The 27,961-nt window shown below is 42.0% G+C and overlaps 1 pseudogene; it reads left to right on the top strand.

Annotated features, from left to right (window-relative positions):
- The first annotated feature begins 73 nt into the window (after positions 1 to 73).
- Positions 74 to 26,366, top strand: LOC147464085 (uncharacterized; annotated as a pseudogene).
- Positions 26,367 to 27,961: the final 1,595 nt, after the last annotated feature.

The following is a 27,961-nucleotide window of genomic DNA, read 5'->3' as shown; positions in this document are numbered from 1 at the left end:
GTAAAGAGGAGTAGCAACTAGGGCTTGAAGTGCCAAAGTACACCTAAAAAGTTTACACCTAAAAGTTGTTAGAATGGCTGACAATAGTAAAGAGAGTGAAATTAATGTTGATAACTTTGATTTTGCTAATGAGCAGGCTACTAATGATGCCCCTATGCTTGTTAACTATCTTGTTTTTAGGCTTCAACAAGCCATGGGCAATGCATCCCTCCAAAGTGAAGTGCAACGGTAGCTTCATGCTCATGGGATTCTCCAAGCTCCCCACCATGACGAGAGAGTACCTAGGAAGCCTCCTTGTGAGGCTTCCAAAAGAGGCCTCTCTCTGATTCGGGAAGAAGAAGAGGATCCATATGAAGGGCTTAGAAATTTACTTCTTGATGATGCATCTCCTTCTCAAAGGAGAACTCAAGAGCCCCCACCAAAGGAACAAGAAAGAAGTGAGTCTCTTGCCACCTCGGCGGAGATGGCTCCAGGAAGACGGCGGGCTAAACGCTCTCCATCACCTCGAAAACAGAGAAGACCATCGCATGCTTCTCCACACCATAATTCAAAGAGGGATGACAAAAAGCAAGAAAAGAAAAAGGCAAGAAAGAGGACACCCTCTTCTCCATCTTCTTCATCCTCTTCCTCTTATGAAAGTGATGGTGAAGACAAAGAAGATAAAGGCAAGGAAAAGGCGAGAAAGAGGTTACCCTCTTCTCCATCTTCCTCAAATTCTTCATCTTCTGAAGAAAGTGATGGTGCAACTTTTGAACCATAAAAAAGAAGAGGCCATAGGAAATCCTATGCCGCATGGAAGTGGTCGTCCAAGCTCAAGAAGTTCAAAGAGGGAGGGAAGAGCATCTCTTTCCTTACCTACGATGGCACCTTTGGTGCTACGTACAAAGTCTTGGCCTTTATCCAACAATTTGATGCGGCGTTTGGAGATGAGGGCTTCACGGAGTCCTCGAAGCTGCGCCATGTAGGTATGCACTATCAAAAGTCGGCCAGACAATGGTGGTCTAGCCTACGGGCCAACGGTGAAGTTCCACAAACATGGAAAGCTTTAAGAGCTTCCATTATGAAGCAGTTTTTGGCCATCGATGCCAAAGACAAAGTACTCACCGAATGGCAAAGCTTGAAGCTCTCTCCCTACGAATCCATTCACAAATATGTAGAAAAGTTTTGGGACTTACAACTCAAAGCCACTGTCTTCAAAAAGTTGGATTTTGGAGAGCAAAAGCAACAATTTTGTGCAGGCTTAGCTGAAGAAATGGCGGAGTATGTCAACTCCTAAAGGCCACGCACCATATCGGAAGTTATACACCATACTATGGTAGCTTCTCGAATCAATTTCCAAACGAGGGCTAAAAGAAATTTTAAGCCCATGGAAAACAAGGGTTCCAATGAGCCTAAGTGGAAGGACAATGCCCAAAAGTCTCCTAAGGGAAACTCCAACAAAGCTAAGGAGAAGGGAGTTTACAAAGGCAAAAAAAAACTCTCTCCTGAAGAGCTTGAGCATTATCGCAAGGATAACCGTTGTTTCAAGTGCGGTCAGCAAGGGCATGCGTACCACGCTTGTCCCCAAAACAACACCCGCCATGAGCCTCCTAGAGCTACCTTGGTCGAAATCCAGAGGAGAAAACTCACCACAAAGGATCTCCTCTATGCCATGCTTGGGGAAAGGTAAGAGAACATGATGCTTTTATTCTCTTTGACCCTGGTTCTACTCACAATTTCATATCCACAGAGTTGACCACCAAGCTAGGCATACAAGCTGACGAGATGGGAAATGTCCTACCCGTAGATGGTGCTTTCAAGGGGCAAGAAGCTTCAGTCACTCCCTTAATCGAGAAACTGAGGCTCCATGTCCAAAGCTATGTGGACAAAGAGGACTTCTTTATCTCTTCTCTCAAGCATGAGTATGTAATCCTAGGGGCACCATGGTTTGATTGCATGGTTGCCAATGTTAAATTCCCTGAAAGAAGAATCTACTTTAGGTTCAGGGAAAAAGATATGTACATAGATGCCAAGCAAATGGGTAACACCATACTCATTGTACATACGCAAGCTTTCAATAAGTCAATAAAGAGCTCTATTTTCGGGTACATGATTTTTGTTAAAGATTCTCAAAATGAATCTAATGTTTTAACAAATAAAAATAAACACACTCACAAGGAATTAGGGTTATCCAATTTTCTCAAGGGGTTTAAAGATGTCTTTATTGACGACATCCCTTGTGAGCTACCTCCTAAACGAGGCAATGATGACCATGCAATTGAACTTCTTCCAGGAAGTTCACCGCCTAGTAAACCTCCTTATAGAGTTTCTCAAGCTCAACAAGAGGAGATTATGCGGCAAGTGCATGAGTTAGTTGAGAAGGGCATGGTTAGGCCTAGCTCATCTCCATTTTTCTCTCCTGTGCTATTAGTGCAAAAGAAAGACGGCACATATCGTATGTGTGTCGACTATAGAGCACTAAATAGGATCAATATCAAAAATAGGTTTCCCCTTCCACGGGTAGAAGACCTATTTGATAAGCTACAAGGGTCCACCTACTTCAGTAGGATTGACCTAAAAAGTGGCTATCATCAAATAAGGATAGTTGATCAAGACATTATAAAGACCGCATTTCGCACTACATTTGGTCTTGACAAATATATTGTCATGCCTTTTGGCTTGACCAATGCATGAGCTACATTCAACCGCTTGATGGAGAAGCTATTCAGGCCTCACCGAACCTTTACTGGAGTGTTCTTTGATGATATCATCATCTACTCTAATTCATTAGACGAACACAAGCAACACCTCCAAGTGATATCTCAAGTTCTAAGAGAGAATAAACTTTATGTTAATCGAAAGAAAAGTGAATTTTTCTTACAAGAGATTCAATATTTAGGTCACATTATCTCTCAAGATGGCATCCAAATGGATCCATCAAAATTAGAGGTAATAAAAGGATGGCCTAAACCAAGGAATCTTCATGAACTAAGAAGATTTATAGGTATGTGTGCATACTTTTGACACTTTATAGAAAAGTTCTCACTAATAGCAGGACCATTACATGACCTAACAAAGAAAAAGTTTTAGGTACGCATGGTCTGCCAAGGAGAACAATGCTTTCAAAAAGCTTAAAGAAAAGCTTATCTCTCAACCTGTGCTTACACTACCGGATCTCTCAAAGCCATTTGAGGTCCAATGTGATGCTTGTGGTGATTGCCTTGGAGCTGTTTTGCTCCCAGAAGGGCACGCCATTGCTTATGAAAGTCGAAAGCTCGACCCTGTTGAGCAAGCTCTAGGTATATATGAAAAGGAACTCCTCACATTTCTACATGGCTTAGACTCATGGAAGCACTATTTATTGGGGACTCCTTTCATTCTACAAACGGATCACCAAAGTAAGTACTTCATGACGTAGACCAAGCTCTCCGACAAACAAATGAGGTGGGAAAATTTCCTTTCGCAATTTCATTTTCATATTGCTCACATTGCTGGCAAGCATAATCAAGTAGCCGATGCACTCTCAAGACAGCCGAGAGTGAATGCGGTTTCCATAGCAACTCACAATGATCTATCTTCTATGATAGATGAGTATGCTATTGATCCCGATTTTAGAGATGTGATTTCAGCCCTTGCATTAGGGAAGAAAGAGGAACCATTTCCTTTACAAGATGGTTATCTTCTCTATGGCAATAGACTATGGGTTACTAACTCACTCCGTGAGAAAGTAATGTATGAATCTCATGCTCCTCCTTATGCGGGGCATAGAGGGATTCAGTCTACCCTAAAGGGGATTGAAACATATTTCTATTGGCCTATCATGAAAGCAAACATACAAGAGTATGTTTCTAAATGTGTGGTATGCCAAAAGACGAAGTTTGACAGAGGGAAGCAACCTGGATTGCTTTAACCTTTGCCAATCCCTAATTCACCATGGGAGAGCATATTTATGGATTTTATCTTTGGATTGCCTAAGTCTATCCATGGGAATACGAGAATATGGACAATAGTAGACAGGTTTAGTAAACAAGCTCATTTTATACTTGTCAAAAAGACTATCAAAGCCCATCAAATCGCAACCCTCTTCATTTCACAAATCTTCAAGTACCATGGCTTGCCAATGTCCATAGTGTAGGATAGAGATCCTAGAATGACCAGTAATTTCTGGAAGGGTCTCTTTGAGAATTTAGGAACAAGGCTAAACTTCTCTTTGGCCTATCACCCGCAAACGGATGGCCAAAGTGAGCTAACCTAACAATTCTTGATCTACTAAAAGCCTATGTAATGGAAGTAGATCAAAGATCCCAATGGGAGAAGTACATACCCTTAGTGGAGTATGCCTACAATAACACTGTACATACTTCCACGGGAAAAGCACCTTTTGAGATAATTGAGGGAAGATCAAAAAGTCCCCTGCTACTTAAGGTACACGGGAAGATCTTTGCTGCAGATGAGTATAGTCGAGACCTACAAGAATCTTTCCAAAAGATTAAGGATGCTATCTCTATCTCACAACAAAGGCAAAAGGCTGCTGCTGGCAAGCACAGAAGAGCCCAAGCCTTTAAAGAAAATGATTGGGTCTTACTCAAATTTCCCAAGGCTCAATTAAGGCACATGACGGGCAAGAATCCTACAGGACACCAAAAGTACTACGCTAAGTTAGCAAAAAGGTACTATGGTCCCTTCCAGATTCTTAGACCAATCAATGAGATGGCCTATCAACTCAAGTTGCCCAGCCATTGGCTCATACACAATGCTTTTCATGTGAGCCTACTAAAGCCTTACAAAGCAGAGCCACCCCAAGAACCAACTACTAAAGACCCACCGGAGATTGAGGACCAAGAAGAGGTGCTGCAGCCCGAGTCCATCCTTCGACATGAAGACAAGGTACTAAGAGGTGGTAAGACTATCCGACGATATCTTATTAAGTTTAAAAATTATCCTTTTGAAGATGCTAGATGGATGCAGGGCATACAACTAAATCATAACCTAAACCTTGTCAATGCTTACAATGCTTCCCAAGAGTAAGCAAATGTACAAATGTTAAAAATGAACAAAGTTTTTATCTTATAAGACTCTCTTTTTCTTTATTGTGCACAAAAATGAAGTAGTATGCATGCTTAGATCAAGTTTGCGGAGACGACGTCTCTCGAACACCAAGTAGAGCTTGTCACTCTACTATGGAAGATTGATATGACTAATGTGCATACATGCTTGCGGAAGCTTAGGCTTTCGGGAGCCAAATGGACTAGTCATCCATTCTGGAACGATGTCATAGGGATCGTCTACCCGCTAGGAAAAGGACTAATTAATATGCTTTATCTTCTCTACCCCATAGTCGAGGATGACTATGATTTCAAGAGAGAGGTAATGTCATAATAATTAATATTCAATTCTCCTATATGATTTTCTCATGTTGAACTGATCATTTAATATGGGAAAGTGCCAGGGGAGAAAAAGCTAGAATATTGGTTAAGCTGGCAACCGGCCACAGTAGGGATCCAAAGGAGGAAAAATAGGGATCCAAAGGGGAGGCCATCTACAAAAGAGAAATGTGCAACAATGGGCTTAAAAGACCCTAAAGTTCAGCCCATTAAGACTTCCAAAATGCTAAGGTTCCAAAATTCAAAGATTGTATCCAAAGGTCAAACATTTAGGGAAATTGGATGCTTTGTGTGTGTCCCAAAAAGTCTTCATGCATCCCTACATAGGAGGGGGCGAGCCCTAGTTGTAGGAGATGAGAGAGAAACTCACACACACACACACACACACACACACACATACACACACAAGCTCCCTTTACACAAAGGGAATGAGGGACACATGTCAGCTCCCTAGCCTAGATGCCCACAAGGTGTACTCAAATCCTATTGGATGACCTTGGAGGTGGACCAATGAGAATTAGGCTAGAGTAAATCTAGTTTAATTAATTTAAAAACACTTAATAAAAGAACCAATGGAAATTAAGCTCTCTAGGAGACTATTGGACAGTCTCCCAAGGGGTCCAATGAGCATTCAAGAGCCCAATGGCTTGCCTGATTCCTATTGGCAAGGAGACAAAGGGCTCCAATGAGAGTTTAGTTGCATTAATTAAAGCTCTCATAAAAGGGGAAAGGGGGACACATGTCAGAAGGCTATCACTTATGCTCCTGAAATTCTATTGGCTAAGTCTGAGGAGGTCCAATGGGGTGTCTACATGAGCAAATAGCAAGAGGGGTCGACCAACAGAGAGAGGGATGATTTTCTCAAGGCATTATTGCATTACACACTCACACTAGTCTATGTGTGGAGTAAAAAGACTCTCTCTCTCTCTCTCTCTCTCTCTCTCTCTCTCTCTCTCTCTCTCTCTCTCTTCTCAAGCTTTAATGGAAAGCTTATCACCTACTCCAAGCTTGTGAGAAGGGAGGCCTACACCAACAACTCTTGGCTTTGTGATGCAAATCCAACCAAGCTTCAATGCATGCTCATCTCCTCTACCAGGCTAATTACTAAGCTAAGCTATGATAATATGAGTGATTATGTGAGGGGATGTACATCTTTCTCGTAAGACTACTCCTTCTTCCTCTCAATCTACTCTCATACACCGCTAGCTCTCACCCTCTTCGAAGGTGTGTGAGGTCTTGGGTCTGAGACCGTGAGGGAATTGATGTTGTGTTTAATAAGTGTTTTGCTTAGTGCTTGAAGTTTCCATCTTCATTGCACTAGCTAGTATTGAAGGAACACAAAGAATTGTATTATAAAATGTCTCTCTTGATGGGAGAAACCATAATACAAAGCCTTTTGGAGGAGGGGGGACCGGCTCCATGAAAATCCGGTCCTCAACTTTTGTCAATAGCCTAAATTTTTCTCTCTTTTGAAGTATTGTTCATGCTATCTAACTAGGTGTTATGCTTTTTCTTGCTCTCTCCACCCAAGCACTCTTGTTACTCTCATTAGGAATCTATTCTAATGAAATGATCACTATGATCATGCTAATTTCCGCTACACACAAGTTACTAGGCCATTAAATGTTACATAAGACAACTCTCTCCTTAGTCTTCATCTTCTCTACAATATTGCAGTATCTCAAGTTGTACACATTTCTCTCCTTGCTAGAAGGAATGATTGAAAGTACGTTCGTGTACACAAAATGTGTGCGATGCATGCATGCACGGTAGGGGGGGAGCAAGAGACATTGTGTGGGTGGAGCTTCTCCTCAAGGTGAAGTAGAAGAGCTCCTTAATTTTTTTGGGGTATATAAAGAATTAGGAATGTGGGTAGACGCCCAACCGCTTAGCACCCGCCAGCCATGGGCAAAGGCATAGAGCCTTTACCCCAATCATTACTCGACCATGGGTAGAGGCATAGAGCCTTTACCTTAATATACTCCTACTTAAAGGCGATGCACCGATGAGTGGGACCTACTAGCTAAACTACTAGTATGTACAAGAAAAACAGGTGAGAGACTCTCTCAACCTACACCCACTCACTCACTTAATCGATCTACATGCAATTGTATCGACTCTAGTGATAGGCGAGCATGCGTATCCATGCTAGAGCTTTCCTGGAAATCCTGCAGATGTGTATGGTCTACATAGCTCCACAATGCGTCATGCTAGTGTCAGTCACTGTACAACTGACAATCCTTGCTGCAAATGCTCCCACTTGCAGCTGCAAGGTCATGCCTCGACAGTAGTAGGTACAGTAGTAGGTCGTACATGAGACGCTAGAACGCTGACAAAATCTATGCAAACTTGGTTGTCCTAGCCTCCCTTGTGCTATTTGCAACCATTGCATCATTAGGACTACTCATCGCATATAGATGTATCATCGTCGACATTGGGATGACTACATCCCTCTCAACCATAGGGGAAACTATGTGTCCTGGCATCAACTCATCAACCTCTAGCATGAGTATATCAAAGAGCTCCATGTCCGTAATCTTTGCTTGGGTTTGTAGGGAGCATACCCGCTCTACCTCTACCTGCACAGATGCTGACAACACCTGTTGTGTCTCACTAGAGCACTGCCACTCTACCTTTGTTTCTACAGAGTCTACTGTCCTGCATAGCCAAATGAGTCTATCTTGTGAGCATTATGGAGCTCACCCACAAAGGAGACACGTCTTGTCTCCTCTCGCTCAACACATGCCAACAACAAAATGAGAATATGTCATCTTGTACCTAAGATACATGTATAGGGTATACCAAGCCATTGCGGGATCCCCTGACAATCACTAGTGATCTGTAATGCATCTAGAAAGATTGCTCTCTGAGCAGTGTCTGGCACCCACAAAATGCTCCACAATATGCTAATTATCTCATTGATCAAAACCTATTTTAGATGGGGGAACATAGTGCACATGTCATAGCATATAGGATGCACCATTGGGCAATGACAAACAAACATCTCAGGCACCTGCAATGCTATATGCGGAACCATTGGCCAAGTGTACACAACCAAAGTTCCCACTAGAGAATGTTGAACCACTCACAATGTGGTGTGACGTGGAAAATTGTATCCTCATATAGCAACCAACGGGGAGAAGTGCCACTTCTCTTGAAGACATGTAAGCAGGAGGAATGCTAAAGATAAACGTGACATCACCGTCACTGGCACATGAAGCCACCGCTGTAGCATGTCTAAAAACCTCATCTACATCATGCATACATCTCTATTTCTACCTCATACATCTGAAATAGTGGTGTCTAAACGTGCCTTGTGTGACCAAAATGCCAACAATGCAAGTATCGGCAACTATGAGATTGTCGTCTCTCACGAGTCATGTCTGTAGACTCTGAACTATCACACATGTCTCTTACCATCAGTGAATGTCAAAGTGGGAAATCACTCAATCACCACACAATCATGAAAAATCATGATACAGTCGCATCAAAACCAATGCTTGCATATGCATAAAACAGCTCCACAATTTGCTATTTGCATGCATACAATCTAGGAAAAACAACTTGTTACCATATACATGTGGTAGTGATGTGTGTGAACACATTAGGACCGCCGGGGCATTTTTTCCCTCTTTAGGAGGTTTTTTCCCCGAGCATTGTATATACGCCCATCACTCTAGGGCTATCTATGTTTTCCATAGCACACTAAGTAACACACTCTCTATTGTGTGCCCCCGGGGGATTCACCATGGAAAACTTATCGCACCACGTAAGTGCAAGGGAGGGGGGTTTTTAAACAAGTTACATAAGCGTATAAGTTAGGGGCAGGCCCCCAATAATTTATCTCCCAAGCTTAAAAATAAGGGAGAGGGGTATCATATTTAGGTGGTGGTGGTGGGGGGGGGGGGGGGGGGGGGACTGTCCCAGATTGATTACTTATAACGATTGGTCACCAATGTGCCCTAGAACTCATATAAATTTAGGGGAAGTTTTTTTTCCCAGGTTACACATCAAATTTTGCATCAAGCCGGTCATAGATAAGGGCTCATTTGGAGCATGTCAAGGGTTGATTTACACCAGCTTTGGATAGATGCAGGCTGATTGAGCACATAGATTGAAAGTCAAACTAAGACACATTGAGGGTACATCTAGTTATCAACAGAAGTGGTTCCTTAGTATGTTGCAAATCACTATGCTACACACTCTTTAACTAGTTTTACTCAATTAGATAATGTGAGATCTAAATTTTATATGTACGATAGGGGTATGATAGTTTTCTTCATTGATTATCGTATAAGCGTAGAAAGGGGGGTCATATTCCCTAATATGAGTTGTATATAGGGCTTTTATCAAAGTTGTCCGCTCGCAGGTGGTGTCCCGTTTTGTATATAGAGTGAATCCCCCGGGTGTGTGCCTTGAGCTTCCTTCGTCTTCTCCAAGCTGTGTGTGTTTCTCTGCAACCCTAATTCCAACAATTGGTATCAGAGCAGGTTGCGTCCTCCCGAGCTTAGTCACCAGCTGCTCCAGCACACGCCTGCTCACTTGCTCCGATTTCACTATAGATTTTTGATTTTGGGTATTTCGGCCTCCGTTTCCACTACATGCAGTACTGCACATGCTATTTAGTCATTTTGCGCAGAATTTCTGTCAGTGTCGTTTTCTGCATAATAGGTGCCTTATAGTCTTCTACGGTTTGTGCCATATAGCACGTGTTGTTCCCGCTCCGTTTCTCCTATTTTCGGGCAGTTTTCACATTAGGTGCAACATTTACCATGGCTGACAACAACAACACAGATGTGTTCAAGATGTTTGCTGCTGAGGACAGGTTGGATGGGGACAACTACCCTATGTGGGCTTATATGATGCAACATGTTCTTGTGTCAAAGGGCGTCTGGAACATTGTGCAAGGCATTGATGTACGTCCTGGTTCTGAGGATGTAGGCGATGTTGAGGATGTTGCAGGTCTTGCTGCAAGGATTGCTGCTGTTAGAGTTGTTTTGCCTACGGTAGAACAAGCTCGTTGGGATGTAAAGGATGTGCAGGCTCATGCATTGATTGCGTTGTCTGTGAAGCGCACCATTTTTCCTCACATCCTTCAGCAAAATCTGCAAAACAGGCTTGGGATATTCTAGCAGGTCTTTATGCAAGCCGCAATGAGGCTAAAATTTCTTTGCTGCGTAAAGAGCTGGAGTCAAAGATTATGCATGAGGAAGATGATATGGACACTTTCCTTACTAGTGTCAAGGATATCAATGAGCAACTTATTTCTGTAGGTGAAGTCATTTCAGACAGTTCCCTTGTGCAGACTGTTCTTGATGCCTTACCAGATTCCTACCAAACTTTTGCTAGTACTTGGAGACCGATGACCCAAGGAAATCCTGAAGTTATCAAGTTTGATGCATTATGCACATTGCTGTTGCAAGAGTCACTTTCTAGAAAAAACAGGACTAGGCAGCGTGCAGTTGAACAGGCTTTTATTGCTTCTCAAAGAAAGGGTGGTAAAAGTAATGCAGCCACTTCTTATGGTTCTGCTGCTGCGAGTGGCAAAAATTCTGTTCCTAATGCTTCTGCTGGCAGCAATTCGTTTGGAAATTCTAGTGATAAGGGCAAAAAGAAGATGGTTGCCATTATTGTAAAGCCAATGATCACTTGATCAAGTCGTGTCCTAAGTTGAAGGCCAAAGAGGCTAAGAAGAAAGAGGATGGTTCCATTGCAAATGCTGGTTCCACTACAAATGCAGCCATTGTTGAGTCTTCTGTGAAAGGAGACTGTTGCTGATATTGATGCAGAATGGGCTTTTAGCACAGAGTGCACTTACAATCCTGCTGTCCATGATGCACGCTTGTCAGTTGCTGCAGATTCACATGTGTGGTACTTCGACAGTGGTGCTACAAAGCACATTACCTCACATCGTGAATTGTTTACCTCTCTCGAGTCTATCCCTTATGGGAACTCAGTCACTTGTGCCAACAACGCCTCTTATCCAGTTAAGGGAGTTGGAAAGATTGTGCTTACTGTTGCAAATGGCAGTTCCTTCACACTTGTTGATGCACTTTATGTACCTGGGATCAAGAAGAATCTCTTGTCTGTATCTGCACTTGCAAGACTTGGACTTGTAGTCAAATTTGTGGATGACAGATGTATAGGTCATGATCTCAGTTTTGGTGATGAAATTGTTGCATCTGGTCTTTTGTGCCGTGGGCTATATAAGCTCACTTTGTATGACAAGTGTGGACAAAATTTTACAAATGCTGTTGCAGATTCAAGGGCTATTTCAGATGCAAAACTTTGGCATGCACGTTTTGGTCATCTGAATTTTTCCAGTTTGCTGCGTTTGTAGAAATCTGATATGGTTGCTTCTTTGCCGCCTCTTGAAGCACCTGTCAAACATGTTTGTGAAGGCTGTATTTTAGGTAAGATGCAGTGTTCTAAGTTTCCAAAGGATGGTTCAGTTCGGGCCACATGCAGGTTGCAACTTATGCATAGTGATGTTTGTGGGTCCATGCAAACTCCGTCTTTGGGATATTACCTATACTTCGTGACATTCATTGATGATTACTCCAGGCATGCATGGGTATTCCCGCTTAAAGCGAAGTCCGAAGTTTTTATGTGCTTCAAACAATTTCTGGCTATGGCCGAAAATGTTTCGAAATGTACTATGGGCACCCTCCGTTCCGATCGAGAGGAGGAGTATATGTCTCATGAATTTAATGCATTTCTGGCTAGTCGTGGGATAAAACACCAATGTACAGTGCCTTATACACCTTAGCAAAATGGTGTTGCTGAGAGGAAAAACAGGTCACTGACGGAAATGGCACGATGTATGGTCAAAAGTCAAGCTTTGCCGCATTCTTTTTGGCTTGAGGCCATCATGTGTGCCACTTATGTACTTAACAGGTGTCCTACGAAAGCTTTGCAGTCTATTACTCCATATGAAGCATGGCATGATAGAAAGCCTTCTATTGAGCACATGCGTGTTTTTGGCTGTTTGGCATATGCTTTGGTACCACAAGTGCAACGCAGAAAATTGGATGATAAGGCTGTCAAATGTATTTTTGTTGGTTATAGTGCTGAAAGCAAAGGTTACAAGTTGTATCATCCGCAAACAAAATGTATTCTGGTTTCTCGGGATATAGTGTTTGTGGAAGATTCTGTTCAGCCCTTGCTGTCATGTACTAGAGACAGTAATGTAAGCTCACAAGACATTTATGACACTTTGTTGCCTCTTTTCAGTGGTGGAAATACCAATGTAAGTTCCAATGAGGCAAATGTACAGCCTATGGGGGTTTCTGAAAATGTTCTAGATCAGCCTATTACTGATGCAGATGTACATGATGTACTTGATGAGGAAAGGGCTGAAAATGAGCAGGCTAGAGGTATGCCAAAATGGCTGGTGCACACTTTGCGTGACAATAAATTGGATGCACCTTTGTCTAGTCGTACTCGTTCAGGCTCTCGCCATGCATCTTATGCATCAGATTGTTATGCTTTGGCTGTGTCTAGCTTACATGATGTTGAGGAGCCTCTGTGTTTTGATGAAGCACATAATTCAGAAAATTGGATGGCTGCCATGCAATCAGAATATGATGCACTTATAGAAAATGACACATGGACTTTATGTGATTTGCCTCCTGGCAAAAAGGCCATTGGTACGAAGTGGGTTTACAAGTTGAAACGCAAGCCGGATGGTGAGATCGATCTCCATAAGGGTCGACTTGTTGCAAAGGGTTATGCACAGCAAAAAGGCATAGATTATAAAGAAACTTTTGCTCCCACTTGTCATATGACTATTGTGCGTTTTCTATGTGTATTGGCAGCTCATTTTGGTTGGGATGTACATCAATCAAACATTGTTACTGCTTTCTTGAATGGTGACATATTTGAGGAAGTTTATGTAACGCAGCCTCGCGGTTTTGTCATAAAAGGACAAGAGGACAAAGTGTGCAAATGTAAGAAGGCTTTGTATGGGTTGAAGCAATCTCCTCATGCTTGGTATGAGAAAGCTGACACTCATTTGGTCAAACAAGGCTTTCGTAATAGTCCAACAGAAAGCACATTGTATGTAAAGCGTGAGGGTGATGTACTTCTCATTGTGGTTCTTTATGTTGATGATTTGCTGATCACTAGACCAAATGAGAGACATATTGCTGAATTTAAGACTGATTTGAATGCTACTTTCAAGATGAAAGATTTGGGGCTGTTGCATCATTGCTTGGGTATACAGTTTAAGCAGTGTGATGGTGGTATTGCCTTGTCTCAGAAAAGTTACATAGAGACATTGCTATGTAAGTTTGGACTTGAGGATTGCAAACCTATTGCCACTCCCATGGAAACAGGTTTGAAGTTGAGTCTACATGATGCTGGTGATCCTGCTGATGTCACTCTTTATCAAATTGCTGTCGGTTGCCTCATTTATTATGCAACACGAGGCCGGATAGTCAGTTTGCAGTCTCACAAGTCAGCAGATTTATGCATAGCCCAGGGTCTAAGCATTGGCAGGCTGTCAAGAGGATTTTACGCTACCTTAGTGGCACTTTACATCTTGGATTGTTTTATCCCAAGGGGGGATCATTTCCGCCAGACTTACATGCTTTTTCGGACTCAGATTGGGCTGGTTGTTTTGACACGCGAGTGTCCACAAGTGGTTTTTTTTTCATGCTTGGCAGTTCATGTATATCATGGTTGAGCAAGAAGCAACCTACTGTGGCCACTTCAAGTTGTGAGGCTGAGTACAGGGCAATCTCATAGCTATGGTTGAGTGTGTATGGCTCAGATGCCTTATGGTTGATTTGGGTGTTGGACAGGACACTGCCAACACTATCTACACTGACAGTCAGAGCGCATTGGCAGTTGCGAGGAACCCAATTTTTCATGCTCGCACAAAGCACATTGAGGTGCATTACCACTATGTCAGGGAGAGGCTCTCAGCAGGAGAGATCATCTTGGCTTATGTGCCAACACAGGACAACCTTGCAGATCTTTTCACAAAGGCATTGTCTCGTGAGAAGCTTGAAGCTTTCCGCAAAGCTTTGGGCTTACTCCCCTTTGTAGACTGATCATGTCCTCAGGGCATGGCACTTCCCTTTACTCATGTGCCAGCTCTTATTCACCGCATCACTCTAGGGGGGATTTGTTACGATATACATGTGGTAGTGATGTGTGTGAACACATTAGGACCTCCGGGGCATTTTTTCCCTCTTTATGAGGTTTTTTCCCCCGAGCATTGTATATACGCCCATCACTCTAGGGCTATCTATGTTTTCCATAGCACACTAAGTAACACACTCTCTATTGTGTGCCTTGAGCTTCCTTCGTCTTCTCCAAGCTGTGTGTGTTTCTCTGCAACCCTAATTCCAACACAACTTAATCGAGGGCAAAGTGTATAACCATATATGCAAGTAGTGAGCAAACACACTCAAAACGCATCCCACAAGAAAGCTAACTACATAAATTTGAAAAAACCTATAAAGGTTGTGATCTTTAGTCACATGAGCATATGCTACTAACAAAACTTGTCAAAAGTGGGAGTCAAACTCGATCACTAAGCCATCAAAGAGTAAACTGCAGATACCACAAAACAAGGTGAGAAATTGGGGAAAACCTAGCAGAGTCTCCTCTATAAACTAGGTAAAAACTCACCAAACCTACATAGAGCATCAATAGAGACTTAGTGTCTCAATTGACAGATCCACAAATGGTATACATAACTTGCCAAAAGCCTGGCAAAATAGTTCACTCCTGAACGAGTGGCTCTAGGATGACTACACTTGTCTTAAAATACCTATAAATCTGTGGATCTGCCACCTGCAAGATATACCTAGCTCACGATATATTCACATATGCATGTATAGCATAAACTGCACAAAATTGTGCTGAAATCACTCTCTGGAATGACCCACATAGTGATATATGAGCACTATTTGTGCTGCATAGTCTACACTGAAAGGAATGTGCAACCTGTGAGCAAAATAGCCTAGAAGCTAGCACACACTACCTCATCGATTGGTAAACACCATCCAAGAGCTGAGCACGCTTGAGGGAAATCCACTCCGGAATGGTCCGTCGAAGCAGGAAAATGGGGAACCATCGGAGCAAAATTGCTCTAGAATAGATGTGGGAGGGTAGCTTATGGCGAGGCTACATCAGAGGAGAGCCAAACTGCTCTCGCTAAGTCAAAGCCGAGAAAAGTGCTTGATGCCACCATCTGCTATCGGATGGAAGTAGCTAGTTGAATCACCAAGAAGCAGAAAAAATGGCACTAGGCCCAAGCTACTCTCTTTCTCTCTTGCTCGAGGCTGGGGGTGATCGGACGCCTTCGATCACCAAGCCAATGCAAGGGAATAATCGAGCTTAATTGCCTATGAAGCCAGTGTGTACGCGTGCACACTCTTCACTTCTCGCTCCAACTCTTGATACCATTGTTGACTCAACCTATTGCCCGAGTCTCTTTCATTGCTCAATGCCTTGATTCAGTGGCAATGTGTGTGTGTACACACTCTTAGAGAATTAAAAATGGATCAATTTTAATTCTCTCTTGCAATCACTTCCTGCTTCTCTTTGCTCTCTAATGCACACCACTACCCATGTGTGCCTCAAGCTAGTGTGTGTGTGTGTGCCCAGAGGGGTGCAATGCATCCGTTCTTTCCTCATTGTTGATAGGTTGCACCCCCTTCAAACTCTGTGTGTGTGTGTATGCTACACACACACACACACACACACACACACACACACACACACACACACACACACACACACACACAATGCGCCTTGCTTGGTAGCATTATCGTATTGCCATCACTTTCTTCAATTTCAACTCAGTGTTATCTCAAGTTAATGTAAAACACCAACACTACTTTGCTCAGACTTTGTTAGGACCATAGGGGCATTTTTTCCCTCACTACAAGGTTTCCCCCCCCGTGCATTGTATATATGCCCATCACTCTGGGGCTATTTTTTCTTTCTATTGCACACTAAGTAATACACTCTCTGTTGTGTGCCTTGAGCTTCCTTCATCTTCTCCAAGCTGTGTGTCTTTCCCTGCAACCCTGATTCCAACAATTGGTATCAGAGCACGTTGCATTCTCCCAGGCTTAGTCACCAGCACCTCAAGCACACGCCTGCTCACTTTCTCAGATTTTTGTGAGCTTTTGTGATCTTCGAGCTTTTGGCCTCCATTTCCACTGTAGGCTATTTTGTCATTTTGTGCAAGATTTTTGTTAGTACCATTTTTGCATAAGAGGTCCCTTACAATATTTTTTGGTTTGTGCTATGTAGCACGTGTTGTTCTCGCTTCATTTCTCCTCTTTTCAGACAACTTCCACATTAGATACATGCATTCGCCATGGCTGAAAATAACATAGATGTGTTCAAGATGTTTGTTGCTGCGGACATATTGGATGGGGACAATTACCCTATCTGGGCTTACATGATGCAACATGTCCTTGTGTCAAAGGATATTTAGAACATTGTGCAGGCCATTGATGTACATCTTGATTCTGTGGATATAGGCAATGTTGAGGATGCTACATGTTTTGCTACAAGGATTACTGTTGTTAGAACTGTTTTGCAGGTGGCTAAGCAAGCTTGTTGGGATGTAAGAGATGCGCAGGCTCATGCATTGATCGCATTGTCTGTGAAGCGCAGTATTACTCCTCACATTCGTTCAGCAAAATTTGCAAACCAGGCTTGGGATATTCTGGTTGGTCTTTATGCAAGTCACAATGAGGCAAAAATTGAATTGTTTCTTAAAGAGCTAGAGTCAAAGATTATGCATGAGGAAGATGAAATGGACACTTTCCTTGTTGGTGTCAAGGATATAAATGAGCAACTTATTTTTGTAGAGGAAGTCATTTTTGACAGTTCCCTTGTGTAGACTGTTCTTGACCCTTTATCAAATTCTTACTAGACTTTTGCTAATACTTGGAGACTTATGACCCAAGGAAATCCTGAAGTTGTCAAGTTTGATGCATTATGCACATTGCTGTTGTAAGAGTCACTTTCTAAAAAAAATAGGGCTAAACAACATGCAGTTGAATAGGATTTTATTTTGCTCAAAGAAAAGGTGATAACAATAATGTAACCACTTCTCATGATTCTTTTGCGAGTGGAGAAACTTTTGTTTCTAATGCTTCTGCTGGCAGCACTTTGTCTGGGAATTTTGGTGATAAGGGCTAAAAGAAGATGCATTGCCATTATTGTAAAGCTAATGATAAATTGATCAAGAAGTGTCTAAATTGAAGGCAAAAGAGGCTAAGAAGAAAGAGGTTGGATGAACTACAAGGTCCAATACAAGTGCAACTATTGTAGAGTCTTCTATGAAAGGAGATTGTGATGTTGATGTAGATGCAGAGTGGGCTTTTAGTGCAGAGTGTGCTTATGATCCTGCTATCCATGATGCATGCATGTCAGTTGCTGCAGATTCACATGTGTGGTATTTTGATAGTGGTGCTACAAAGCACAATACCTCACATCGTGATTTGTTTACCTCTCTTGAGTTTGTACCTCATGGGAATACTGTCACTTGTGCCAACAATGCCTCGTATCCGTTTCAGGGAATGGGAAAGATTGTGCTTACTCTTGTAAATGGCAGTTCTTTCACACTTGTTGATGCATTGTACGTACTTGTGATCAAGAATAATATTTTGTTTGTATCTGCACTTGCTAGACTTAGAATTGTAGTCAAATTTGTGGATGACAGATGTATAGTACATGGTCTCAGTTTTGGTGATGAAATTGTTGCATCTGGCATTTTATGATGTGGACTGTATACGATCACTTTGTATGAGAAGTGTGGGAAGAATTTTGCAAATGCAGTTGTCAATTTTAAGGCTATTTCAACTGCAAAACTTTGGCATGCACGTTTTGAGCATCTGAATTTTTCCAGTTTGCTGCGTTCACAAAAATATGACATGGTTGCTTCTTTGCCACCTCTTGAAGGACCTGTCAAACATGTTTGTGAAGGCTGTATTTTGGGTAAAATATAGCGTTTGAAGTTTCCAAAGGATGGTTTAATTAGGACTACATGCAGGTTGCAGCTTGTGCATAGTTTTGTTTGTGGACCTATGCAAACTTCACCCTTGGGCAATTACCTTTACTTCGTGACTTTCATTACTGATTTCTCCAGGCATGCATGGGTGTATCTGCTTAAAGAAAAGTCCAAAGTGTTTATGTGGTTCAAACAGTTTTTGGCTATTGCTGAAAATTTCTTGAAATGTACTATGGATACCCTCCGTTCAAATCGTGGGGGGGGGGGGAGTATATGTCTCATGAATTTAATGCTTTTTGGCTAGTCGTGGGATAAAACACCAATGCATAGTGCCATATACACCTTAGCAAAATGGTGTTTTTGAGAGGAAAAATAGGTCACTTATGGAAGTGTCACGATGTATGGTCAAATTCAAGCTTTTTCGCACTCATTTTGGCTAGAGGACATCATGTGTGCCACTTATGTACTTAGCAGGTGTCCTACAAAATCTTTGCAGTCTATTGACTCCTTATAAAGCATGGCATGATAGAAAGACTTCTATGAGCACATGCATGTTTTTGGTTGTTCTGCTTATGCTTTGGTGCCACAAATGCAGTATGGAAAATTAAGTGCATTTTTGTAGGTTATAGTGCTGAAAGCAAAGGTTACAGGTTGTATCATCCACAAACAAAGCATATCTTGGTCTCACGAGATGTTGTGTTTGTGGAAGATTCTGTTCAGCCCTTGCTGTCATGTACTAGAGACAATAATGTAAGCTCACAGGACATTTATGACACTTTATTGCCTCATTTTAGTGGTGGAAGTTCGAATGTAAATTCCAATGAGGCAAATGTATAGCCTATGGGGGTTTCTAAAAATTTTACAAATCAGTCTATTACTGATGCAGATGTACATGATGTACTTGATGAGGAAATGGTTGAGAATGAGTAGGCTAGAGGCATGCCAAAATGGATGGTGCATACTTTGCGTGACAGTAAATTGGATGCACCTTTGTCTACTCATACTCATTTAGGTTCTCACCATGCATCTTATGCATCAGATTGTTATCCTTTGGCTGCGTCTAGCTTATGTGATGTTGAGGAACTTCTGTCTGTTAATGAAGCACAAAATTCAAAAAACTGGATGGCTGCTATGCAATCAAAATATAATGCACTTATAGAAAATGACACGTGGACTTTATGTGATTTACCACCTTGCAAAAAGGCCATTGGTACAAAGTGGGTTTACAATTTGAAATGCAAGCCGGATGGTGAGATTGATTGCTATAAGGCTCAACTTGTTGCAAAGGGTTATGCACAACAAAAAGGCATAGATTACGAAGAGACTTTTGCTCCCATTTGTTGTATGACTATTGTGCATTTTCTATGTGCATTGGGAACTCATTTTGGTTGGGATATACATCAGTCAGACATTGTTATTACTTTCTTGAATTGTGACATATTTGAGGAAGTTTATGTGACGCAGCCTCACGGTTTTGTCATTAAAGGGCAGGAAGATAAAGTGTGAAAATGTAAGAAAGCTTTGTATGGGCTGAAGCAGTCAAGGCTTTCGTAACAGTCCAACAGAAAGCACATTGTATGTAAAATGTGATGGTGATGTACTTCTCATTGTCATTCTCTATGTGGATGATTTGTTGATCACTGGACCAAATGAGAGATATATTATTGAATTAAAAGATCATTTGAATGCTACTTTCGAGATAGATTATTTGGGGATGTTGCATCATTACTTGGGTATACAATTTAAGCAGTGTGATGGTGGTATTGCCTTGTGTCAGACAAGTTACATAGAGACATTGCTATGTAAGTTTGGAGTTGAGGATTGCAGACCTATTGCCACTATCATGGAAACAGGTTTGAAATTAAGTCTTCATGATGCTGGTGATCCTATTAATGTCACTCTTCACCTTGTTGTTGGCTGCCTTATTTATGTGTGCAACACAAGGCCTGTCATTCACTTTGTAGTCTCACAGGTCAGTAGATTCATGTATAGCCTAGGGTCTAAGCATTGGCATGCTGTCAAAAAGGATTTTTTTGCTACTTGAGTGGCACTTACATCTTGGCTTGTTTTATCCCAAGGGGGGATCATTGCCGCCATATTTACATGCATTGTTGGACTCAGATTGGGCTGGTTGTTTTGACACACGAGTTTCCACAAATGGTTTTTGTTTCATGCTCGATAGTTCATGCATATCATGGTTGAGAAAGAAGAAACCTATTGTGGCCACTTCCAATTGTGAGGTTGAGTATAGGATAGTCTTCACACAGCTACGGTTGAGTGTGTATGGCTTAGATGCCTTATGGCTAATTTGGATGCTGGATAGGACACTGCCAACACTATCTACACTGATAGTCAGAGCGCATTGGCAATTGCGAGGAACCGAGTTTTTCATGCTTGCACAAAGCTCATTGAAGTGCATTACCACGATGGTAGGGAGATGCTCTCAGCAGGAGAGATTAGCTTGGCTTATGTGCCAACACAGGACAACCTTGCATATGTTTTCACAAAGGCATTGTCTAATGAGAAGTTTGAATCTTTTTCGAAAGCTTTGGGCTTACTCCCCTTTGTGGATTGATCATGTCCTCACAAAGTATGGCACTTCCCTATACTCTATGTGCCATCTCTCACTCACCGTGTCACTCCCAAGGGGGATTTGTTACGATATACATGTGGTAGTGATGTGTGTGAACACACTTAGGAACGCCTGGCCATTTTTTCCCTCACTAGGAGGTTTTTTCCCCCGTGTAATGTATATACGCCCATCACTCTAGGGCTATTTTATCTTTCCATTGCACACTAAAAAATACATGCTCTGTTGTGTGCCTTGAGCTTCCTTCCTCTTCTCCAAGCTGTGTTTTTCCTGCAACCCTAATTCCAACAAGATTTTCCTCACTTTACTTGTTGCTCAAAGGCTTTAGTGCTACTGCTCACAATAAAACGTTTGGATTTGTAAGCCTTAATTCAATGAGCTTGAGAGAGCTTCAATTTCCACACTGGTTTTGCTTCTAGTTAGTGCTAATCACAAAATATCTCATGGCTTCAACCCCCTTTGCTCTCTTGCATGTTGCTTCCTAATTGCATAGAGACCTTATCGTGGCTGCCCAACCTACTATCCCGGATGCTCTGTAGCCCCTGAGCTCTTACTTGGTCAATTCTTTGCAAAGATCCTCGATTTCAAGCTCCTACTACCTTGCTCAGCTCGCAAACTCTCGATTCTATGCTCAATGTCGAGTTGATTCGAAGTTGTAAGATGCTCAACTTCTTCAAGCTCTCCTTCAAGATTTCCCTCAAGTTCAAATCTGCCTGACCTTCTACAATGATCTCCCGATTCCTCTGTAGATTCTCTGAGAATCTCTCAAGCTTCTACAAGCCAGAAAAGGGGTTGCGCATGTCAGTGCTCCGAGATCTCCTCTCGATGCCTTTGATTCTGTTCCTCCTTGGCGGCTCTACCACCACCAAGGTCGAGCTTCCATAGCAGAGCTCCGTCACCTTTACACCTAGCCAAGAAGCCATTACATGTGCATCGTTTGTCGTAGGTTTGATACCAGTTGAAAGTGCCCTCTGTGCAAAGAATGCGTGCGGTGCGTGTGTGCGGGGAAGGGGAGAAGTCTCCATATTTCATATTTCTCTCCATAAATGCTATCTCTACATTTGAAACACTCTTTGGCTTTGGAGGAAAATAACTCGCCCACGAATCGCTTAAAAATATTTGAGCCTTTGTTGCTTTGTGGATATTCATAAAAATTTACACATGACATGCAACCATGTATGCTCTCTCTCTCTCTCTCTCTCTCTCTCTCTCTCTCTCTCTCTCTCTCTCTCTCAACACAACCACCCAACCAACGACATCGGAAACCATGATCATGCCATACTTGAAATCATTGCAAGAGAACGTAAACAAACAAGGCGAAGACTTACGAGCACTTGCAATGGAGAATGGTACACTAAGGGTACTTGTGGTTGAGAATGAGAATCTCAAGAGGACACTTGAGATGCAAACAACACGTTTGATGAAGAGGAAGTCAAGGAATGTAAACGCTCTCTTGCGGACTTGAATGCTTTGAAGGAGTGGATGAGCAAAGTAGAGCATGACCATGTATTGAAAGAGGATAAATTTGACACCATGAGCCAAGATGTATGCGACATGAAAAATGTATGCACAAAAAAGTCTTGGGATGATGTATGTGGTAGCAATGTGGTTTCTAATTCCTCACTCATGCATGCTATGGTTTAAACAAAGAATGTTGAGAATGTGGGTGTGGAGGAGTTGAAGGAACGGTAGCGACGTTCCAAGAACATTATTATTCGTGGAATTCCCGAAGAGAAGTTAGAGACACCTCCTTCTCTTGCCATTGTTATCAAAGATTTCTTCAAAACCCACTTTGGCAAGTCCAGAGTTACGGTCTATGGAACACATAGAGTGGGGAAGCAAAGACCTCCTCGCTCGAGAGAACGGCCAATTGTATGCACCGTGCCGGATGAGACCAAGCGAAAGATTATCCTTGATAATAGTTGGATCTATTTGAGGGAGACAAAATGTTTTGTATGTGAAGATCGCACTATTAAGCAACAAAATATGCGTCACAAGGCATATGAGGAAAAGAATAAGAAAAACAAGGAGATCTCTCATGAAGAAAATGTGTCCAAGGAGGAGGAAAGTCCTTCGAGCAAATAGGGATGCGTGACCTATGAGACCGAGTTACAATTGAAAATATGCTTTTGGAATTGTAATGGATACCCATGGAATGCGGGGATTGGCATTGATGAACTAACAAGCAAAGCCGATGTTGTACTTCTTGTTGAAACTTGGGAGCATGATACACAAAGGATTAACGGCTTGGAGAATTACAATGTACATTCAATGATATGGTCAAAGAATCTTAAGCAACGAAGAGGACAAGGAGGGGTAGCATGTATGGTTAAGAAAGGATTGGAATATCTTGTATCATTTGTGAAAGATGACAAGTACAAACGTTATGTATGGCTGAAAATTATGACACCAAAAAGAGCACCCATTTTTGTAGCCGGTTACTACATTCCTCATCATGATTCTCCCTTTTATGCTTGCATAGATAGAGATCATCCATTTTTTGATTTAGAAGAGCACATTGCTTATTTCAAAGGTGAAGGTGATGTTATTGTATTTGAGGATATGAATGGTCGCACAAAAACATTGCAACATGATACTCAACAATTTGATATGCCATACATTTCAAGGGAGTTGGAGGAAGTTCACTTGTATGATCGTTTGAGAAAGAGCCGGATCACTATGGAAAGTTACTTTTACACATGTGTAATAGCATGGGTATGCTCATTGCCAATGTTTTACCCATAAGTGGATGTGTGATATGTTCAACCTTGCACTTCAACATGGTATGCCTTATGATTGGAGTACTAATTGGGTTAAGCCTTTGCATAAAGGAGGGGATGTAAAGAATGTAAACAACTACCAGACTATAATGATTGGGTCTCTAATGGCAAAGTTGTTTGGGTGCATAATGGAGATGAAATTGAGTGATTGGGCTGAAGATAATGACAAGCGTGCAAAGGGACAAGTGGGTTTTGTCGATGCCATAGCACCATTGATCATCTTGTCACTCTTCGTGCTCTCATGGAGGAATTTGGTTGAAAGGCAAGCGATTGTATTGTTTTTTTGTGGACTTTAAGAAAGCCTTTGATATGATTCCATGTAACAATTTGTGGAGAAGGATGGAAGAACTCCAAGTGCCAAGTGAGTTTATGCTTGTAGTTTCTCGAATCTATGAGAAGGTGATTTGTCAATTCCGCATGGGAAGAAATCCAGTGGGTCATGCTTCATACATTACACCACCCATATTGCCCCCAACTACAAAACCATGTTCTTCAGTGAAAGAGAAAACCGTACTCACACTTACATGCTTGAGCCTATCCCCTTGTTGGTGATACACACTATCACAGCCATTCGGCTTACCTCCCATTTCCTTCGATGTGAGATAGGGCGTTGGGGCAATGGAGAAGGGTCAAATTGAATGTACACATTTTGCTCACTGCAAGTTTGAGAGTCTGAGTACCACACACTACTAGAGTGCTTAGCTTTTGGTCACATCCAAACTTGCTTCTCTCACATTTTCAGCCATAACTTAGACCTACACACTTTCCTCTCCCAGCCACAGTGTTGTGGGCTCTCCATTGTGACTCTCATCACCACAATTTTGGAGCATCAAGAGTCACTTATCAGCCATACACATACTACATCACATGTAACTTTGGTTCCATAGGTCATATTTGACCTCCGAGAACGATAATAAAATCTATCTCTCTATCTCTATCTCTCTCTCTCTCTCTCCCCCCCCCCCCCCCCCCCCCCCCCCCCAATGCATGTGTGGTCATTCAAGGTCCAGCTCAGGTGGATCTCTGGCTCTCAACTGGCTACCAATCACTTGCAAACTGTTTCAGTTCTTGTGGGTGGTTTGCAACTGATTGGAAAGTAGCTGCCAAGTTGCTCCTAGGGGTGAAGGTGGAGCAGGCGGGGAACCTCAAAAAAAAAAAAAACTTGGTGTGAAGTTTCTTTTTGGCTTCGCAAAAAGAAAGCATGCTTGTTTTATCTGCACCTTTTGGATCTGCACGCGTGTACACGAACAAAAATGTTGTCGGTTGTCGGTTGCGCACTTGTGCGGAATCTTTCAACCACGTGAATTGACTCAAAGTTCTCTCTCTCCCCCCCCCATGCAAGTGGGCGCTAGGTGCCCACTTAGTAGGGTTAGAAGAACACATTTTCCCTAACCGGTGAAAATAAGGACAAACTTGAAATTCTCTCAATTCCCAAGTAAAAAATTGAAGCTTTTGCGAGTCATTACAATAAAACTTTTGTAAATTTCTCAGTTTGTAGCACCTATGGTCATGTGTGTAATTGTGGAATCAAAATTCATTATTTCAAGAAACGAAAGGATCTATTGATGATAGCACTGACAAATCCTGAAGCAGTCAAGGCGGATGGGGCTAGTGGGTCCAAGGAAATTGAAGCCAGCACAAGTACTAGAGGTAGTGACACTAGCATAGGAGGTACCAGGGAGGAGCCGGTAGGGACAGAGGTAGAGGAAATTTTGAGAAGCAAAGCCTCAATTGCTATACATGCAAAAAATATGGACATTTTGCAGCCAGTGCCCAGAAGTGCCAAAACTACAAGCATCGACCAGAAGGCAACCGAACCACTGTTGGTCAGGGTAGTAACCATAAGCAAGGGGGTCGTCATTGAGGAGATCCCATATGAGAATGAGGGAAAGTAGACTGCAAAAACTAGAGAGTGGTAGCAACAGAGGGAGTCTGGAAGGCTAAGGGCAAGGATAAGGTAGTGGATGAATGGTAGGAATAGCGAGAGCTTGTAGCAAAGATCACTAGGAATTTGGCCAAGAAGCTGCTAGAACAACTCGAATGTTCTAAGGTTCACATAATTCAGAAGCTACTGACCCAGTATTCAAAAGGACATAAACACTAGAATGAGAAGATGGCATCTGGAACAAGTGAATCCATGATCTGTGGTACAAAGTTTGGCAAATGAGGTACAACAAGTAAGAACAGACTTGGCCAAAGCTAGATCCACTGGTCTAATGAAGGATCAATCAAAGAATACACCTCAGAGCCAACTAGCAACTAGACAAGAGGAACCAATGGAATGGAATTGTGAAGATAGTCAGGAGGAAAAATCTTTCAGTTCAGACAATAGCTCTGGTAATGAACATGATGAGATATATGTTAAGGTCTACAAGAGAATATAGAAGTTAACAGTTGGACTCGATGATATTAGGAAGACATTACCAGCAGCTGCAAAATTCATTAGGCATAAGAGAAAAGTTGAGGCTGAAGCCAAACCAGTGGACCTGGAAACTATTTGAGATGACGAGGTTCCAGTTATTCAGGTGGACTACAAGCTGAGAAAGCAATGGAAACCATTCTCAAGAGTCATACTGGATGGTGGCATTGGTGTGAATATCTTGGGGGAACATCTCAGGCAAAAGCTGGGAACCATGAACTTAAGATGAACACCATTTAGAGTAAGGATGGTTGACCACAAGGTGGTTCATGCTACTAGGCTAGTTGAAAATATGCAATTCAAAGTGGGGAAGGAGAAATTTAAGACCAGCTTCTTAGTGTTGGATGTGCAAGGAGCATATGGGATGCTTTTAGGTAGACCTTGGCTCAAAAAATTTGGTGCTATACATGATCATGCAAACCAGACATTGACTATTCAAGGAGTTAGCCGAAGGATTCAGATAATGTAATGGAAATGGCCTATGAACTTTGAGAATAGAGGAATTAAGAGAATTAAAGTAAGCATTTTTGTGCGATCACTTTGAGAACATAGAGGGTGAACTTAATTGATGGTAGCAACATGAACATAGTACTTAATTAACTTGGCATGAACAATACTTTTGTAAGAGAGAGAGTATTAGAGAATATGACAATAGTTGAGGACCGGATTTACTTGGAGCCGGTCCCCCCTCCAAAAGGCGTTTGTATTATAGATTCTCCCATCAAGAGAGACTTGGAACAATACAATCTTTGTGTTCCTTGTGACATTGGTGATGCTACGAAGATGGAAAGCTTCATGTCACGAGCATAACATAAACTTTGCAAAAAGCATTAACTATCCCAAGCCTAAGTCCTAGGGCCTCAAACACCTTCGAAGGTGGAGAGAGCTAGCGGGGAATGAGGGTAGGGAAGAGGAAGAAGAATTATTCATAGTAGAAAGAAATAGTTCCTCACTCTTCTTGCTCAGCATAGCATAATAGCATAGTAATGAAGATGGCAAGCTTAAGCATTGAAGCATGGCTCTTGGTTGGATTTGCATTCCATAGCCAAGATTGTTGGTGTAGGCTCTCTCCTTCTCAACAAGCTTGGAGAAGGGGATGGAGCTCTTGCACTTTGCACTCCACACAATGAGAGAATGTGTGTGTGTGTGTGCGCGAGAGTATACCCCCTCTCAAGCTTGGTCCACCTCTCTCTCTCTTGTATTATTTAATTATATCATTTATACATGTGTCCTCTTTTTCCTTTTTGAGAGAAAGAACTTAATTATTTATTTTTATGCATCTAAATTCTCATTGGCCCCTTTTAAATCCTATCCAATAGGATTCAAGAACATCATGAGAGACACGTGGAGGATTTTGACATGTGTCTTTTATGCTTCTGTAGTCATATGGTTTGAATTGAACACTTCAAGCACTTAGTCAATTAAGCATGGAAACCATTTATGCCTCTTGAGAGTTTATCTATGAATTGAACACTTTAAGAACCTTAGTCATTTAAGCATGAGAATCACCTAAGCTTGGGCAAGGTTCCCACAAACATTTTAAGCACTTTACATAGCAAGCCAACAAGCACCTCACGCTTGGGTAGGATTCCCACCTCAAGGTTAGCCCTAGCTTGCCGAAGGTCAAAGGACTTTTTAACACTAACTTTTGGAGGTCTTTAATGAAGCTAAACCTAAGGTCTTTTAATCTCCATTAGATGCACGTTGATCTTTGATAGACTACCTCCTTTTGGACCCCTATTGAGATGTAACCATCTCTCTTCTTGGTCTCTTGCTGAGGTAAATCTAGAAGCACTTATTGCACATTGCTCTTTGGTAGACCGT

This window comes from Adiantum capillus-veneris, chromosome 2 (assembly GCF_014529385.1).
Source record: "Adiantum capillus-veneris isolate H3 chromosome 2, ASM1452938v2, whole genome shotgun sequence".
Lineage (NCBI taxonomy): Eukaryota > Viridiplantae > Streptophyta > Polypodiopsida > Polypodiales > Pteridaceae > Adiantum > Adiantum capillus-veneris.
This window is presented reverse-complemented; position numbering and strand designations above follow the sequence as displayed.